At 42.6% G+C, this 16,182-nt stretch overlaps 1 pseudogene across 1 annotated transcript; it reads right to left on the reverse strand.

Moving 5' to 3' along the window:
* Nucleotides 1-3,537: 3,537 nt before the first annotated feature.
* On the reverse strand, nt 3,538-4,123 carry LOC128576447 (EKC/KEOPS complex subunit TPRKB-like; annotated as a pseudogene). The gene has a single exon (XR_008377371.1). The product of XR_008377371.1 is annotated as an EKC/KEOPS complex subunit TPRKB-like (transcript).
* Between the last annotated feature and the right edge of the window lie 12,059 nt (nt 4,124-16,182).

The raw sequence follows: 16,182 nt of genomic DNA on the forward strand, positions 1-16,182 counted from the left end.
TGCCTGAATTAGAAAAAGGTTCTCCTCCACCAATGCAGCCCTACAGGAACCTTTCTAAAAGAAATCCTTTGCCCACACGGTTTGGCTAGTGATGTGCAGGATGAATGTTGGCCCCGGTACACCCTTAGAGAGTGCTTTTGCACAGTGTGCAAGCTGCCCAACTGTGCAAGACAGTCTCGACCATGTAGGCAGCTGTCTCCTGGGCTGCTGCTAAGACAGCCTTGCTTCTGCTCCATCAGGGATGTTCTGCTAATTCTCCTTCCTTCAAACGTCAACCGAGCCCATTAAGGCATTCTTTCTTACTCTCATTCTGTCATAGGCACACCTGGGTTTACATTTTCCATTTTATTTCTTTGTTTATTTTTCTGAGACTGCTGGAATAACATGTAGGAACTAACTCATTCCCTCTCTGCTCAAAGAAGAGAGTTTGGCCCCTGGTTCCTCACTGTCTGGGGTATCCCTACTCAGCCGAGAGCTCCATGAAGGGGCTACAGGGTTTCTCCCCTCCTTGCCTTTGGAGTTTGATACCACATCATTTATTTATCTGGCGTCTAAACAATTAAGCTCCTGTATCAACTGTCAGTATGTGATTAGTATGTGGTTTTCTCAAATCTTTTGTTTCTCATCAAATATTTCTCCTCCTGCACAGGGGATCAGACAGAAAGGCAAGCAGCCAAGGGCCTAAAATTTCCCTAAGCTGTGTGTTTACCTTGGATGGCGTTTCTTCAGCGCAGTGTTCAACGCTGAAAGGTTTCTTAGCCACACCCCTTCCCAGGGCTGCCTTGTCCTGTCCTGTCTATCACTGGGGAGAAATCCAAAATATTTGTTTGTCCACCCAGTGTTGCCGAATTCTTTCCTTTATAGGAGCTTAAGGTCAAGGTTTGGAGAACAATAGACCCAGTTAGGAGAAGCACACACAGCAAAACTTTGAGGTCAGCTGTCCTGGGCTTTCTTCGAAGGGTTTGGTGCTGGCTGTGTTCACATTATCTCCTGAAAAGAAACTTTCGGCCAAGGACAGAAAATTCTGGTTTCTTTAAGTAGCAGATTAAAAGGAGCAATAAAGTATCCTAGGGTCTATTAACTAAGCCTACCTGCCTTGATTCTCTCAGTTCTATTTATACAATGAAACAATAGAATTAAATAATTTGGAAAATTCCTCCCAGCTTTAAAATTGTAGGATTCTATGAAATTTGGTGGCTTTCATGATGTATTTTCTTTTCTGTTAAACTAAGTTGTTAGAGTTAAAAAAAAAAAAAAAAACTTCATGTTAAAACAATGGACTTTGTAATCTAATTTATTTAATGCAGAGTATCTTTGTAAAAGTTAACTATACTGTATTTTAGTTCAGAAACAATGGGTTTGGGGCTTTAATAAGTCTTAATTTTTTTTGCCATTTAGTCCCCAAATTTAGGTGTTGGATTCCCATCAATAAAAAGACCAATGAGGCGATAAAAATAGGATGAAAGCACACTGATCACAGAAATAAAAATACAAATGATTCTTGAACACAAGACAAGACGTATGATTTCACTCGTAATAAAGCAAATGCAAAATCACCATTTATCGTTTATAAGGTTAGCAAGGATCAGAAAGTTTGATAGCACAACCTACATTATCCATCAATGAGGAACTGTTTAAATAAATTATGGCACCTTAACAAAGTGAAATCATATACAGATGTAAACAGAAAACAATAAGGAACCAAAAAAACACCACCAAATATGAATGGTGTTTCTATGTACTAAGCTGAAAAAATTTTCAGAACTACAGTAAAATAGAGTGTAAAAAAAACCAGAACAGTGTGCACAGCAACCATCAGTGTGGTTTCTATAAATACTTGGCCTGGGTTTTTTTCCCTTCAGTTACATACATGTGTCTTCTGTCTGGGCTTCTTGCTGAGAGTGGCGCATGTCACCTGCCAGTATTTTTGTCATGGTGCAGGGGTGAGGCAGGCAAAATTTCGGAAGGCTGCTCCTGGGTATGTTGGCCATTTGTACATTTCCATCTTTGAGTGCCTTCTTGAAACTCTCCTTCCCTTCTTTCTTTTTTCCCCTGTGTCTGCTGGTCTGCTGTACCTGTGGTATAGATTAGAGGCCCCCAGAACGCTATCCTCTCCTTTCTTAGCCTCTCCCTTCACTACCTGCAGAACACAGTTACATCCTAGGCACAGGGGATGCCCAGAAGGATGGATGTGGGGCTGGCAGGAGGGAATAGCTTAACTGGCACAGTGCTTCCAGAAAGAACTTAAGAGCTAGATTTGCCATTCAAAGGAGAGCAGAGATTTAGCAAGAAAAATACATATCATTCCCAGAAGACCAAAAATCACATCATAACAAAGATATTTGCACCAGAATGTTTATTGCAGCCCAATTCATAATTGCTAAGTCATGGAAAAAGCTCAAGGGCCCATCGATCCACGAATGGATTAATAAATTGTGGTATATGTACACCATGGAATATTATGCAGCCTTCAAGAAAGATAGAGACTTTACCTCTTTCATGTTTACATGGATGGAGCTGGAACATATTCTTCTTAGTAAAGTATCTCAAGAATGGAAGAAAAAGTATCCAATGTACTCAGCCCTACTATGAAACTAATTTATGGCTTTCATGAAAGCTATAACCCAGTTATAACCTAAGGATAAGGAGAAGGGGGAAAAGGGAGGGAAGGATGGGGGGAGGGGGGCAGAGGGAGGGGATTGGTAGGATTACACCTGCAGTGCATCTTACAAGGATATATGTGAAACTTAGTAAATGTAGAATGTAAATGTCTTAACAGAATAACTAAGAAAATGCCAGGAAGGCTATGTTACCCAGTGTGATGAAAATGTATCAAACGGTCTATAAAACCAGTGTATGGTGCCCCATGATCGCATTAATGTATACAGCCATGATTAAAAAAAAAAAGTTCAAAAAAAAAAAGAAAAATACATATCATTGATGAAAATATGGGGAAATACATTACAAGGAGCCTATGAACTTTCCAGGTCAATTGAAATGAAAGAAATTGGTTAATTCTCTTTCTTTTTTTGGTTAGTTCTCTTTCATCATGTACCCTTGTAATTGCCCCAGTGGCTTCCTGTGTCTCTTCCTGTTGGCCCCAAGCTTGGAGCATCTCTGATACCCTCTGGGAAAGGATCACGCTTGTTTCTGGTGTTTTGTTCTGTCACTTTCCTGCTCTGCCTTCTCTGACCACGCAATCTCATTTAAAAATTGTTCTAGTGCTGTCATTGTGTTGGTCGTTTTTTTTTTTCTTTTTTAACGTTGGGCACGTTAATATTTCTTTAATCTATCAATTGCCTCATGCATAAAATAGGTATGATAACAGTATCTACCTCACAAAGTCGCTATGAGAATGAAAGGCATTTGGGGGTGTGAAGTATTTAGAACCAGGATTCAGAGGCTTGGAAGAGGTGTGGTAGGCTAGCCAGAGTAAGGCTAGAGAGAGGAACTGATGTGTATAAACCACGAAGGCAAGCCCCTACTATACTAACATTCAAGCAGTGTTTGCAATTTTTATTCTAACTATATACAAATAAAATTAATGGTTTAATGCTGAAATTTCTGTTATTTCCAACATTTCACAAAACGTGTTTTGTTGACATTCTACAAATGATACTTTCCAATAATGTTCCAATATATTCTTCTTGTGATGAAAGTTTATATATCTTTTTAACTTCTGTAATATTTGTTATTTCAGGAAGATCTCTCAGAGAAATCTGATGACCTTCTACTTGAGATATTAGGTAGTCTTGATTTATTTGTTTTTCTCCCTCTTCAGTGTAAACAATTAGAATTGAGGTATTATTGGCTGGGATACCAAATTTTTTCAAAGCCTCTGAAATATTGGGGAAAGGTTGAAAATAATTTCAGTAGATAGAGTTCTTGTCTTCATTTTTCCCAGTTTGTAGAGGTGAACTGCTTTGTTTGCTGCCACAAGTGTCTGAAATGGATTGACAATCACTGTTGGATTTATCAATGCACCATCAAAGGTGCCTTCCGTGGTCTTTTTCCTCAAATCTCCTGCAGTTTTCACATCTTTAAATAGTAAAAGTGTCACCCTGCATTCAGGAAACATGTCCAACTGATGTGTTAACTGCATTTCATGGATAAGCAGGATTCTATATTCCTGGGGAAAACCCAGCGGAGCTATTGGTCCCCTGTTTGCTCATATGGGGCAGGCGCAGGTGCATGGTGGAGGGGCTGCTTCCTCTCCGTCCCCCGGTCCAGGGTACCTGTGTTGGTCTTTCAAAAACATATTTTCTGACTTTTCAATGGGGACTTGGGGAGGGAGGAGGACTCTAAATCCAAGAACTCTTTCTGGCAGAATTGTGAATCTTAAGGGTTGGATGTGCAGAGGGTCAGAGGAACACAGGACTGGGAATTACTTCTCTTGGCCCCCTCTGCCAGGTCGCCATGAATTGGCTACAGCCTTCTCCAAAAGGATTGCCCCTTTAGCAAGTGGTGAGGATGGCCCTGGATGCTGCCCCTCTCTGAAAGTTCCCACTGCATCTTCTTCTGCTTTTCCTAGACCCCTAAACCCTGCCCACAGTTTCGTACCTAGTTCCTTTACTAACTCAGATTGCCCATTTTGAGAGTGCCACAGGCTTCTTGCAGGGCCTCTAACTGATAGAGTTTCCATTTATAAGACAGTCATTGCATGTAAGATTTTGTAAGACACATGTATGTAATCTTTCAAGTCAAAGCTTGTAAGATTTTAGGTGCATGTTATGTTCCTCAAACGAAGCCTATATACAGCATTACCCAGACTATATAGAGTTTGGAGAAAAAATATATATATGATACAGATATATAATATTTAAAAAGTACACATATTTTAAGAGATCTTGCTAGAAGTAAAATTGATCATTCCTCCCCAAAGTGTACAAATTACAGGTAAAATGGATGGGTATAGCATGCCCAGGAGGTACACTCGATGAGTAACAGTATCTTCGATTCAACTTTGAAAAGTAATACATAGATAAAATCTCTTCAATTGTGTATACATTTTGGGGGCACCCTCTGTATTTTTGGCTACTGTGAGCTAGAATTCAGGCAGTCAGGGTTCTCCAGAGAAGCAGGACCAATAGGATACACACAGATATACAGGAAGAGATTTATTATCAGTGGTAACAGAGGCCGAGAAGTCCCATGACATGCCATCCAGACGTGCAGTGCAGGCCCAGGGCAGCCAGTGGGATAGTCCAATCCAAGCCCAAAGGCCTGAGAACCCCGGAGGAGCCAAAGGTGTATGTCCCGGCCTAGTCTGAAGGCTCAAGTACCAGGAGTGCCAGTGTCCCAATGTCAGGAGAGGACGGATGTCCTAATGTCCCAAAAAGAAAGAGCGGATCCCCCCTTCTTCTACCTTTTTGTTATATTCTTCTTGTGCAGCTCTTAAGGGATTAGATGGTGCCCACTCTCTTGGTGAGGATAATCTTCTTAATTCAGCCCATTGATAACACATGCTAATCTTGTCCAGAAACACTCTTAGGGACACACCAGAAATAATGTTTTGTCAGCTATCTGGATGTTCCCTGGCCCAGTCAAGTTGGCATATAAAATTCACTGTCCCTGGGAGGTTCAGAGCCATCTGTTTACACATTTGTTCTGCAAAGCCCTTACCTGGCCCCTGTCACGTGGTAAGCTCTGATTAGACTACAGGGAGTATATAAAAGAAGTAGCATGCAGGATCTCTGCCTACGATGGAACCAAGACCCTCACAAAAGAAAGACAAGATATCATAGGAAATGTGATCACAAAAGTGGCTTATGTAGAAATTCTGGTACGTAAAAGCTGGAAGTGTCATCCAGTGTGGCTTTCAAATTTATTGATGAAGTTCTAGAGGTTCAGTGACTAGGGTTGGAATCAGAGCTGACACCTGAGCTCAGGTCTTCCAGGTTGCTGCTCCCTCCCCACTTTAACAAATTTCCCATTTACATCTGTGGTGTCATGTCCACGAGGTTTATCTAAGGCAGGATTATGGCTGATTGAAATTTTAATAAATATACAAGAACTCATAGCAAGTGGATGACAGTAGCTTCGTATGATATTTAAAAGAAATAGCCAGAGCTATTTTATAATCACACGTGTGGCATATAATCAGAATGGATCAAGGACCAGAGACAGGGGGTACTGACCTTCTGCCTCCCAAAGGAATCCCTCCACTGAAACTCCTTGCATGGGGCAGTCTTTTTTCTGGTGCCAAAAGGTCCGTGCTCAGGGATTACTGGTGGTTGTGTATCTTGGCATGGCCTCTCCGATATGTGACCACCTGTGTGTGGATGCAGAAGACCTGATCCCCCCCGGGGGGAGGGTTGTTCAGAAAGAAACATATCACAGGGCCAGCTGAGAGAGCAAGAGAGAAGGGGCAAGTCCCACACTCCCTTGACGAGGATTTTCTGATTAAAACGAAGCCCATTTATTTTCTTTTTCTAACACAGCCCTTCTCAGATCTTCAGAGAGCTCCTGTCTTTTCTTGGTAGAATTTCTTTTGGCGGGAGGGGGCAGGTCAGGGACTGTCTTCTCATGTCCCTGACCCACCCGTCTTGGTAGAATTTCTAAAGACTCTCGGCCTTTCATTCATCGACAGCCTCAAACAGACATCCAGAAAGAACGTGGCATTCAGAGGCCCAAAGGGCTCTGGCTGGGACCAGTCCTGTTTGCGGTGATGATGCTTAGAGAGCGTTTCCTGTGCCCGTGGGCTTCACTCAGGCGATCTGAGAGCAGATATTTATGTAGGTTAACATTTCTTTTTATTTTTTTTTATTAATTTTAAATCATAGCTGTGTACATTAATGCGATCATGGGGCACCATACATTGGTTTTATAAACAGTTTGACACATTTTCATCACGCTGGTTAATATGGCCTCCCTGGCAGTAGGTTAACATTTCTTAAATAAATAACAAGATGCAAGTATAATGACAAAATTAATAAATTAGGGCATTTAAAATTTAAATTGTCTGTTCAACAAAACAACAGCATACATTAAGTACAAGGAAAATCCACAGGTCAGGAGAAAAGTCTACTTCATTACTCAGGTGAAAAACTGCAGATTTATCCCTGACTTCTTTCTCGCATATGCCACATCCTGCCAATAATAAGATAACGTTGGCACCATGGTAGAAATCTTTGCAGTGTCTTACGTGCTTCTTACCACTGCTCCGGGCCTGGTGTGAGCCACCATCAACTCAACTGGATGGTTGGAATAACTCCCAACTGCTTTCCTTCTACTCCTGCAAAAACCTCTTATAGCAAATATTTACTTATATCACTTGCGGTTGGCTGAATAACACCCTCTCCCCACCACCAAAAGATGTCTACGTCTTAATCCCCAGAACCTGTGAATATGTCCCTTATAGGGTAAAAGCAACTTTGCAGATGTGATCTCAAGTGGGGGACTGTGTCTTGGTGGGCCTGCGGTAATCACAAGCATCCTTTCAAGAGGGAGGTAGTGGAGAAATGCAGAGAAAGAAAATAATTTGATGATGAAAGCAGAGAGAGGTCTGACGATACTACATCATTGGCTTTAAAGAAGGAGGAACGGTGGGCGGCGCCTGTGGCTCAAAGGGGTAGGGCGCCAGCCCCATATGCCAGAGGTGGTGGGTTCAAACCCAGCCCCGGCCAAAAAGGAGGAATGGGCCATGAACCAAAGACCGAGGACTGGCCCTGGAGATAGGAAAGACAGGGAAATAGATCCTCCTGTCCAGCCTCCAGGGGCTCCCACCTCTGACAGCTTACCTGGAGGGACTGATTTTGTACATCTGATCTCTAGAACTGCAGAATAATAAATCTGAATATTTTTAAAAGCCGCTAAGTTACAGCAGCTAATGTATCATTCTTTTGCTCAGATCTGTCACATAATCGGAACCCTCTGGTCCCCCGATCACGTGTTCTTCTCATTCCCCTCTTGGCTCCTTGGCTCCATCCACATGAGCCTCTTAGCTGTTGTTCAAACTGCCAGGCATTTTCCTGCCTTAGAAACTTCGCTGGGCTATTCTTTTTATCCCATCACTCTTCTCCCAGACACTCCCTTGGCTAAACTGCCCAACCCACTCTACCCTTCCCATTTCCCTCGCTCAACATTTTCTTTTTTAAAAACATAGCTAGATAGCTTGTCTTTGAGTTTCCAGACGGAAATGGGACTCTTCTGCAGAGTCTGCTTGGGTCATCTTCCAAAGACCCGACATTGGCACCATTTTCATTCTCTCGTATGGAAAACGAAGTGTTCAGAGGAAGGTGTGTCCCTTAAGAAATAATGAGAGCATTTTTTACTGCAGTTTATGGTTCAAAGTCACCGTTCTACCAATAACATGCTATTCAGTCAAATCAGCTTGGGCTTATGTTCAGTCTACTTAAAGTCCTTCTCTCCTGTGTTTCTTCGAGGAGGGATTTATATGTACAGTGGCTGTGCTTCTAATGCCTGAGGACTGCCGCGCAAATAAGACGTTCAGTGTGTTCACCTGGAGAAAAATTTTATTAGGTAAATAAAACAATAAGTAACCTTTTCATCAGAATAAATACAAAAACCTTCAGCCTTTTGTATGTCTCCTTTGCCAAAGGAAATGACCCACTCACCTTATTGAATAATGTTCCTCCTGTGGGTTTCTGGGAGGCAAAGTGTCTTTAGCGGGAGGAGATGTGGCATTTGCTTAACGGGAACATTTCTGGGCTGAGGCTTCTGGCTTTAACTTTGTCAACCAGGCAGGCAGTATTTCTCTGACTATAAAACTAGGTAAACTTACAGACATGCTACCAAGGAATGAAACGCCTTTGACCCTGACACAGAGGAGTAAAAATAGAAATCAGGCTCCACTGTGGATAATGAACTTATAACCACCCAAGCCTACCAATGAGGTGAAGTGAATGGTCTGTCCTTTCTCATTTCCATAGACTCTGCTCAAGCTGTGTGTTTTGATTACTTTTCTCCTTTACTTTTTATTTTATTTTAGATAAAGTCTCCCTTTGTTGTGGCCCTTAGTAGAGGGCTGTGGCATCATAGCTCACAGCAACCTCAAAATCTTGGGCTCAAGTGGTCCTCTTGCCTCAGTTTTTCATTTTTAGTAGAGACGGGGGTCTCACTCTTGCTCAAGTTGGCATCGAACTCCTGAGCTCAAGCGATCCACCTACCTTAGCCTCCCAGAGTGCTAGGATTACAGGTATGAGCCATTGCGCCCTGGCCTACTTTTCCCCTTTCAACTTCTCTGGGAGCTCAAGGAACATGGTTTCCCTTAGATAAAATTATTAGGGAGTTGAAGAATCAGATACTAGGACATGATTTACTTTTGACCCTTGGAGCCTCTCGGGACAGGGTTGGTCCCTGAGAACATGTGGTACAAGCTGGGATGGGGAGAAAGGGGAAGAAGGCTATTATCTGCTCTGGCTCGCTGCCCCTGGGGTTATCAGAGCCAAGGGGGAAACATGGAGTCTCTCCTGAAGGCTGTGTGGTGGCTGGTTGTTTCTGAAGTGAGTGTCTGAGTCACAAGAACAGGGGTCTAAAAGGGAAGTGCCAAGTGTGGTGGCTGGTACCTGTAATCCCAGTTACTTGGGAGGCTGAGGTAGGAGGATCACTTGAGCCCTGGAGTTTGAAACCAGCCTGACCAACAAAGTTAGACTGTGTCTCTACAAAACATAAAAAATATTTAGCTGGGTGGGATGGCACATGCCAGAGAAGGCTGATAAACAACAGCCTGGCCCTCATAGAGAGTGGCTTTGAAGCCCAGCTTGGTGGCTAGTTACGTTAGAGATTATTCATCTTAGTACTGACCTTCCCAAGAAGCTGATAAAGAGCGGAGGTGGAACCCTCTCCTCCAAGAGGCTGAGGCTTTGGAATTCTCTTGTTCTTCTAGAACTGAGGGCTTTCACGTGTGGGCAGCTGCTCTGCAGGAAAAGTGAGAGTTATTGCAACACTTGCCTTTAGCAAATAGACCTTCCAAGATGTTTGTCGCCCCAGTTCCTCTTTGCCCCTATTTGAAAGATTCCCAAATCTGACTACCTAAGAGCTCTAAAAAAGAAAAACTCTATATTCTACACTTATGCGGAGCACTTCTGACACCAAATGTGTGGGTTTTCCCACGCCAAGCCATTCTCTGATTCTCTGTGGACACAAACTGGGTGTCCGATCATTCAGTCCGATTCTGACATCATCTGTATGGAGTTTGTGCAGACCCCACAGATCAAAGGCGTGTTCCCACACGACTTCCTCCACGCCACGTGCCAATTACAAGTCCCAGCTAATGCCGGTACTTCTGTCTGTGTTAGTATGAATTGAGCCTTCCCCGACCCCTCCTCAATCATTTGCTGGTAATGACTCAGAGAACTCAGGGAAACATTTTGCTTATGGACAACAATCACCACTTTCCTGCAGAGAAGCTGCTTATATGTGAAAGCCCGCAGTTGTAGGAACAGCCTATTGGGAGGGAGGCTGTGGGCGAGGTATGGGGAAGGGGCACGGGGCTTCCGTGTCCACTCTGGGCACGACCCTTCCCAGCACTTCATGTGCTCCCCAACTTGGAAATACCCCAATCCCATAGTTCAGAGTTTTTATGGAGGCTACATTATGTAAGCATTATTGATTAAATCATTGCCCACTGGTGATTGAACTTGATCCCCTACCCTTCTCCCCTCTTCAGAGGTCCAGGGTGGGGGTGACAGTTCTGACCCTCTTTTTGTGTGATCGGCTCTTTCGGAACCCAGCCCCATCCTCTTGAAATCACCTCTTTAGTGTGAACTCAGGTATGGTTGAAAGGGGCTATGGATAGCAAAAGGTATTCCTCTCTCCCCACCCACCTCTTGGAAACTGCAAAGGTTTTTAAGAGCTCTGTTAGGAATAGGGGCCAGAGACCAAATACAGGCATTACAGAGGGTGCCAAAAAATGTATACATATTTTAAGAAAGGGAAAAAACAGTATTCAAATTGTGCTACTCAAAATAGACCAATACCATTTGTTAACCTGCATATTGTATTTTGTATGTCTTGTCATTGCAGAAGCCAAATGTGACTTGGTATATAATTTTAATCCAGTTTTTTTTTTCCTTTCTTAAAATGTGTGTACATTTTTTTTTGCAGCTTCTGTATTTCTTATGATGTCTCAATGTCACAAGCTCCCATCCCCTGTAGACCTCAGGCATCTCTCTGGGGAGTCATGGGAATACTTGAACTAAATCTCCGAGGCAGGATTGAACCTCACTGGTAGCATTCCCTTGGTTTCCCCCTTTCAGCTACTGCGGTTCGACTTGAATAGTATCTGAAATTAGATTGGGAGTTCTTCTTGAGAACTCTTCTTCTCTTCCAGGGCAGAAGGAAGTTTTACGGGAACATTTTCCTGCCCTGGAAATTGACTTCTTTGGGAAGGTGAGGACAGCAGAGTGTCCATCTCCTTGACCCCGGGCAGAAGGCCCTGGTTTGGAAAAGAGAAAGACAGTAACAGTTGCTGGATTTGTTAGGGCAGCTGGGGCCCTCCATGGCTCCTGGGAGGAGCTGAGTTTGGCCGTTGTGTTTGTTACTCTGTTGCTGCCCTGGGTGGCTGGAGAACAAACAGTTCAGCATTATAAGGACCTGGGTGTGTGGGAGCTGAGTGCTCTTGACAGACACTGTAATTAAAAGGGACACATCACATTCCTGCACAACCATGGGTCCTTTGCCAGGGGTGACAAATTGTGTCATCTGCACTTTGCTGCTTAATTTTCATGGTGGTTTGTCAGTATCCCAGAGGCTGAGGGAAGAACAGAGACTCATAAATGTAATGCTTGCTTGGGAGTTCAAGGTTCCTAGGTTCTATTTCTGTTTCAAGGTTCCTAGGTTCTATGTCTGCTTCAGCTTGGTTTAGGGACCAGTCTGGAGATGGTGATTTGATTTTCTTTCTCCAACACTTGGGGTCTGGGGAGGACTCTTCAAATAGTGTATGTGTCCAAAATGTCTCTGGAAGCTTCTTACTCTGGTTAGCTCAGTTGGATGGAAGTGTATATTAACAAAGGTAGAAGTGTGGGTCTTGTGTGTGCCGTTAGCTTTGTTCAGTTTCATGGTAATGGTCTGAATCCCTAGCTCCAATCTGGTAAAATGTCATGAATAAATTAATGTCTCACACACGATACAACCTGTAGTAGGTAAACTGTGTCTGCTCAATGAATGAGTTAATGCAAATCATTTAGAGAATCACAGAATAGGAGCAATAAAAATGAGTTTAAAGACTGTCCATTGCATCCCTTTATAGTATTATTTGTCAGAGAAAAACAGAATTCAGCATCTCACTTGCCTATTTACGGTTAACTTTTCTCAGTTGAAGGATGAGGATGACATTTTATCTTTTTGTCCTTCCCAGCACCTAGGTAGTCAACTGGAACTCAAGTTGCAATACTTAGCACCCTGAAAGACCCTAACAGTGGTCTTTCCCAAATGGTCTCTCTGCACAAACATCATACCAGGTCAGGATTACAGGGCATTGAATAGAGAAGCCTATAATTTAGGGAAGAATTCATCCAGAGCAGTCCATTGTCCCCTCAGGAATAAAGCTAGCAGCAAGGAAAATTGATACCTTGGTGCTTTGAGAAGGCCCATCCTCTGGGGCTGCTGCTGAAGGTTCTTATGGGCTGTGGAGCAGGCTTGGGGGCTACATGAGCTCCAGGACCGCCTCACATGGTAAAAGAGAGGCACACAAAAGTAAAGACAAACTCTTCTGCATTTGCTTGGGCCCAGGGCTAAGGAAGAGCAATGGATGTGTGGTCGAATGATGTTTCAGATGAGTTGTGGAAAAGGCTATCTGACTTCATAGATGACTCAACTTTATAGAGCAACTCAAACTAAGTGAAGACTTCTTCCAGGGAAAGATCCTTTGGATGGCTCCAATGACAGTAAGAACACTAGATTCTAAATTGCAGAGGAGTGGTCTTTGGGACATGTATAGGAAACTGTTTAGTTTGTCAAGAGACAATGCAAGGTTAGTATCTCAAAGACTGGGCAAGTGTCAGAGGGTCCTTGTCACTCTAATCCAGAAGAGAAGGAGGCAAGTTCTTATAGGACCGAGGATGGAGGATGCCGTCCAACCGAAGGGCAATGCACACTCTAGTCAGCCCGGGCTGCAAGTGCCATTCTCTTTACTACGCAGGTGCACCCCTCAGAAAGCCCCCGCCAAGACAAGGTGACCTTATGGCACCACCGTCTAAGATGCAACCCTTTCAGAAATTCTTGTGGCTGTGTCTTGTTTACCTTGGTTTCTTAGAAGTATTCGTGGGCTTTTGGTGGGATGCCTGTCCTTCCATGCTGGTGCGACAGGAAGGTGTAAGCTAGACGGAGCAAGATCAGCCAGTCCTGCAATATTGCCGAATGCCCACTACTGAGACTTGTCTGATGTTTTTCTCGTGATTAGAGTGGAATCCTGGGTTTGGAGGAGGAAGATTGGAAATCTAAAGTGCCATATTCACCATGCCGTCTCCAGGGTACTATCAGTGTGGGTTAGGACTGTCGATACTGACCTTCATCATGTGGATGATGGAATGTTTGTCACAGTTCTCTACCATAAAGTTTCTCCCTTTCCCCCCTTTTCCAAATGTCACTTTTTTTTAATTTTTAATTTTTTAAATATATTTTTTTAATTTTCGTAATTGTAGCTACTGTAAGTGGAATTATACAGTGTTTGTCTTCTTGTGTGTCTGGTGTATTTCATTTAGCATAATGTACCTGAGGTTCATCTCCTCCTTTTTGAAGAGTGAATTATATTCTGCTGTATATATACACCACATTCTGCTTATCCATTCTTCTGTCTGTCAACACTTGGGCTGCTCCCACATTTTAGCTATTGTGAATAATGTGTCTGTACACATGGGCGTATAAATATCTCTTTAAGACCCAACTTTCAATCCTTTGGGGTATAAACCCAGAAGTGGAATGGCCGGATCTTATGCTAATTCTATTTTTCATTTTTAGGGACTGTCTTACCATTTTCCACAGCAGATGCAGCATTTTACATTCCCACCAACCATGCACAAGGGTTCCAGTTTTGCACTTCCTTGCCAACACTTTATTGGCAATACTTCATTTTCTGTTTTCTTTTTTTTTTTTTCTCATAGTAGTCATCCTCCTGGGAGTGGGGTGGTATCTTACTGTAGTTTTGATTTGCATTTCCCTAATGATTAGTGACATTGAACATTTCTCATGTGCTGCTTGAATGTTTGTATATCCACTTTAAAGAAATGTTATTCAAGTTATTTACCTATTTTTAAATCAAGTTGTCTGTTTTCGTGTTGTTGAGGGATCTTGCAGTCGAGATCCCTTGAAGAATGATCAGTTTTTTGGATTTCAGCAATTCTAATAGGTATGTAGTAGCAGCTCACCGTTGTGTTACTTGCAATTTCCTAAATTACAAGTGATGTTTAGCATCTTTTTATTTGTATAAAAATACAAATCTGTATATCTTTGGTGAGGTGCCCATTCAAATGTCTTGTACATTTTTATTTATTTATTTATTTATTTATTTTTTTAGAGACAGAGTCTCACTTTATGGCCCTCGGTAGAGTGCCGTGGCCTCACACAGCTCCCAGCAACCTCCAACTCCTGGGCTGAAGTGATTCTCTTGCCTCAGCCTCCCGAGTAGCTGGGACTACAGGCGCCCACCACAGTGCCCGGCTATTTTTTGGTTGCAGTTCAGCCGGGGCGGGTTTGAACCTGCCACCCCCGGTATATGGGGCCGGCGCTTTACCGACTGAGCCACAGGCGCCGCCCTTGTACATCTTTAAATAGGGTTTGTTTGTTTTCTTATTATTAAGTTTTAAGGATCCTCTGTATATTTTGGATACAAGTTCTCTATCTGATATGTGATTGTAAATATTTTCTCCCAGTCTGTGGTTTGTCTTTTTATTTCCTTAAATGTATCGTTCGCAAGCTTTTAACTTTGATAAAATATAACGTCAATTTTTTCTTTCACTGCCCATTCTTTTGGTGTTGTGTTTAAAAACTCATCATAAAACCAAGGCCATGTACATTTTCTTTTATGTTTTCTTGCAGATCTTTTACAGTATTGCATTTTATCTTTACGTCTGTGATCCGTTTTGAGTTTCTTTTTTGTGAAAAGTGTATGATCTATGCCAGTGGTTCTCAACCTTCCGAATGCCTCCTAATGCTGCGAACCTTTAATATGGTTGCTCATGTTGTGGTGATCCCCAACCATAAAATTATTTTCGTTGCTACTTCATAACCGTAATTTTGCTACTATTATGAACCGTAATATAAATATCTGATATGCAGGATGTATTTTCATTGTTACAAAGGGGTCGCGTGACCCACAGGTTGAGAACCGCTGGTCTATGCTTAGATTATTACTATTATTTGCATATGAATATCTTAATTGGCCTAGTATTATTTGTCAAAAAAAACTATCTTTTCTTCATTAAAGTGGCTTTGCTACTCCTTTGTCAAAGATCAGTTGACTCTATGTATTTACATTGGCCTATTTCTTTCTTTTCTTTTTTTTTTTTTTGCAGTTTTTGGCTGGGGCTGGGTTTGAACCCACCACCTCCGGTGTATGGAGCCAGCGCCCTACTCCTTTGAGAGTACAGGCGCCGCCCACATTGGTCTATTTCTGTGTGCTTTGTTCTATTCTATTGATCTGTCTCTATTCTTTCGCCAATAACCATACCGTCTTGTATTGTACATTAGAGTAAGTCTTGAGATTAGGTAGTGTCAGGCCTTCAACCTTGTTCTTTTTTTCCATATTGTCTTGGCCTCTCAGGGGTCTTTTGCCTTCTTATTGTATTTTAAACTTCACTGACTCATAGAGGTCTAGCACAGAGCCTTGTGTAGTTACAAGCTCTAAATTAATTATGTACTGTTTGTCAACCTCTGGGTATGACTCAAGTCATTTTAAGACTGCTAGAAAAGATTTTATTTTACTTTAACCTTTCCATTCACAGAGTTTTTTTTGAGATGGAACCTCAAGCTGTCACCCTGGGTAGAGTTCTGTGGCACCACAGCTCACAGCAACCTCAAACTCCTGCGTTTAAGTGATTCTCTTGCCTCAGCCTCCCAAGTGGCTGGGACTACAGGTGCCCACCACAATGCCTGGCTGTTTTTTGGATGTAGTTGTCATTGTTGTTTGGCAGGCATGGGTTGGATTGGAACCCGCCAGCTCTGGTGTATGTGGCTGGCATCTTAGACGCTTGAGCTATTAGGTGCCAAGCCTGCAAAGTTTTC

Source organism: Nycticebus coucang, chromosome 24 (assembly GCF_027406575.1).
Source record: "Nycticebus coucang isolate mNycCou1 chromosome 24, mNycCou1.pri, whole genome shotgun sequence".
Classification (NCBI taxonomy): domain Eukaryota; kingdom Metazoa; phylum Chordata; class Mammalia; order Primates; family Lorisidae; genus Nycticebus; species Nycticebus coucang.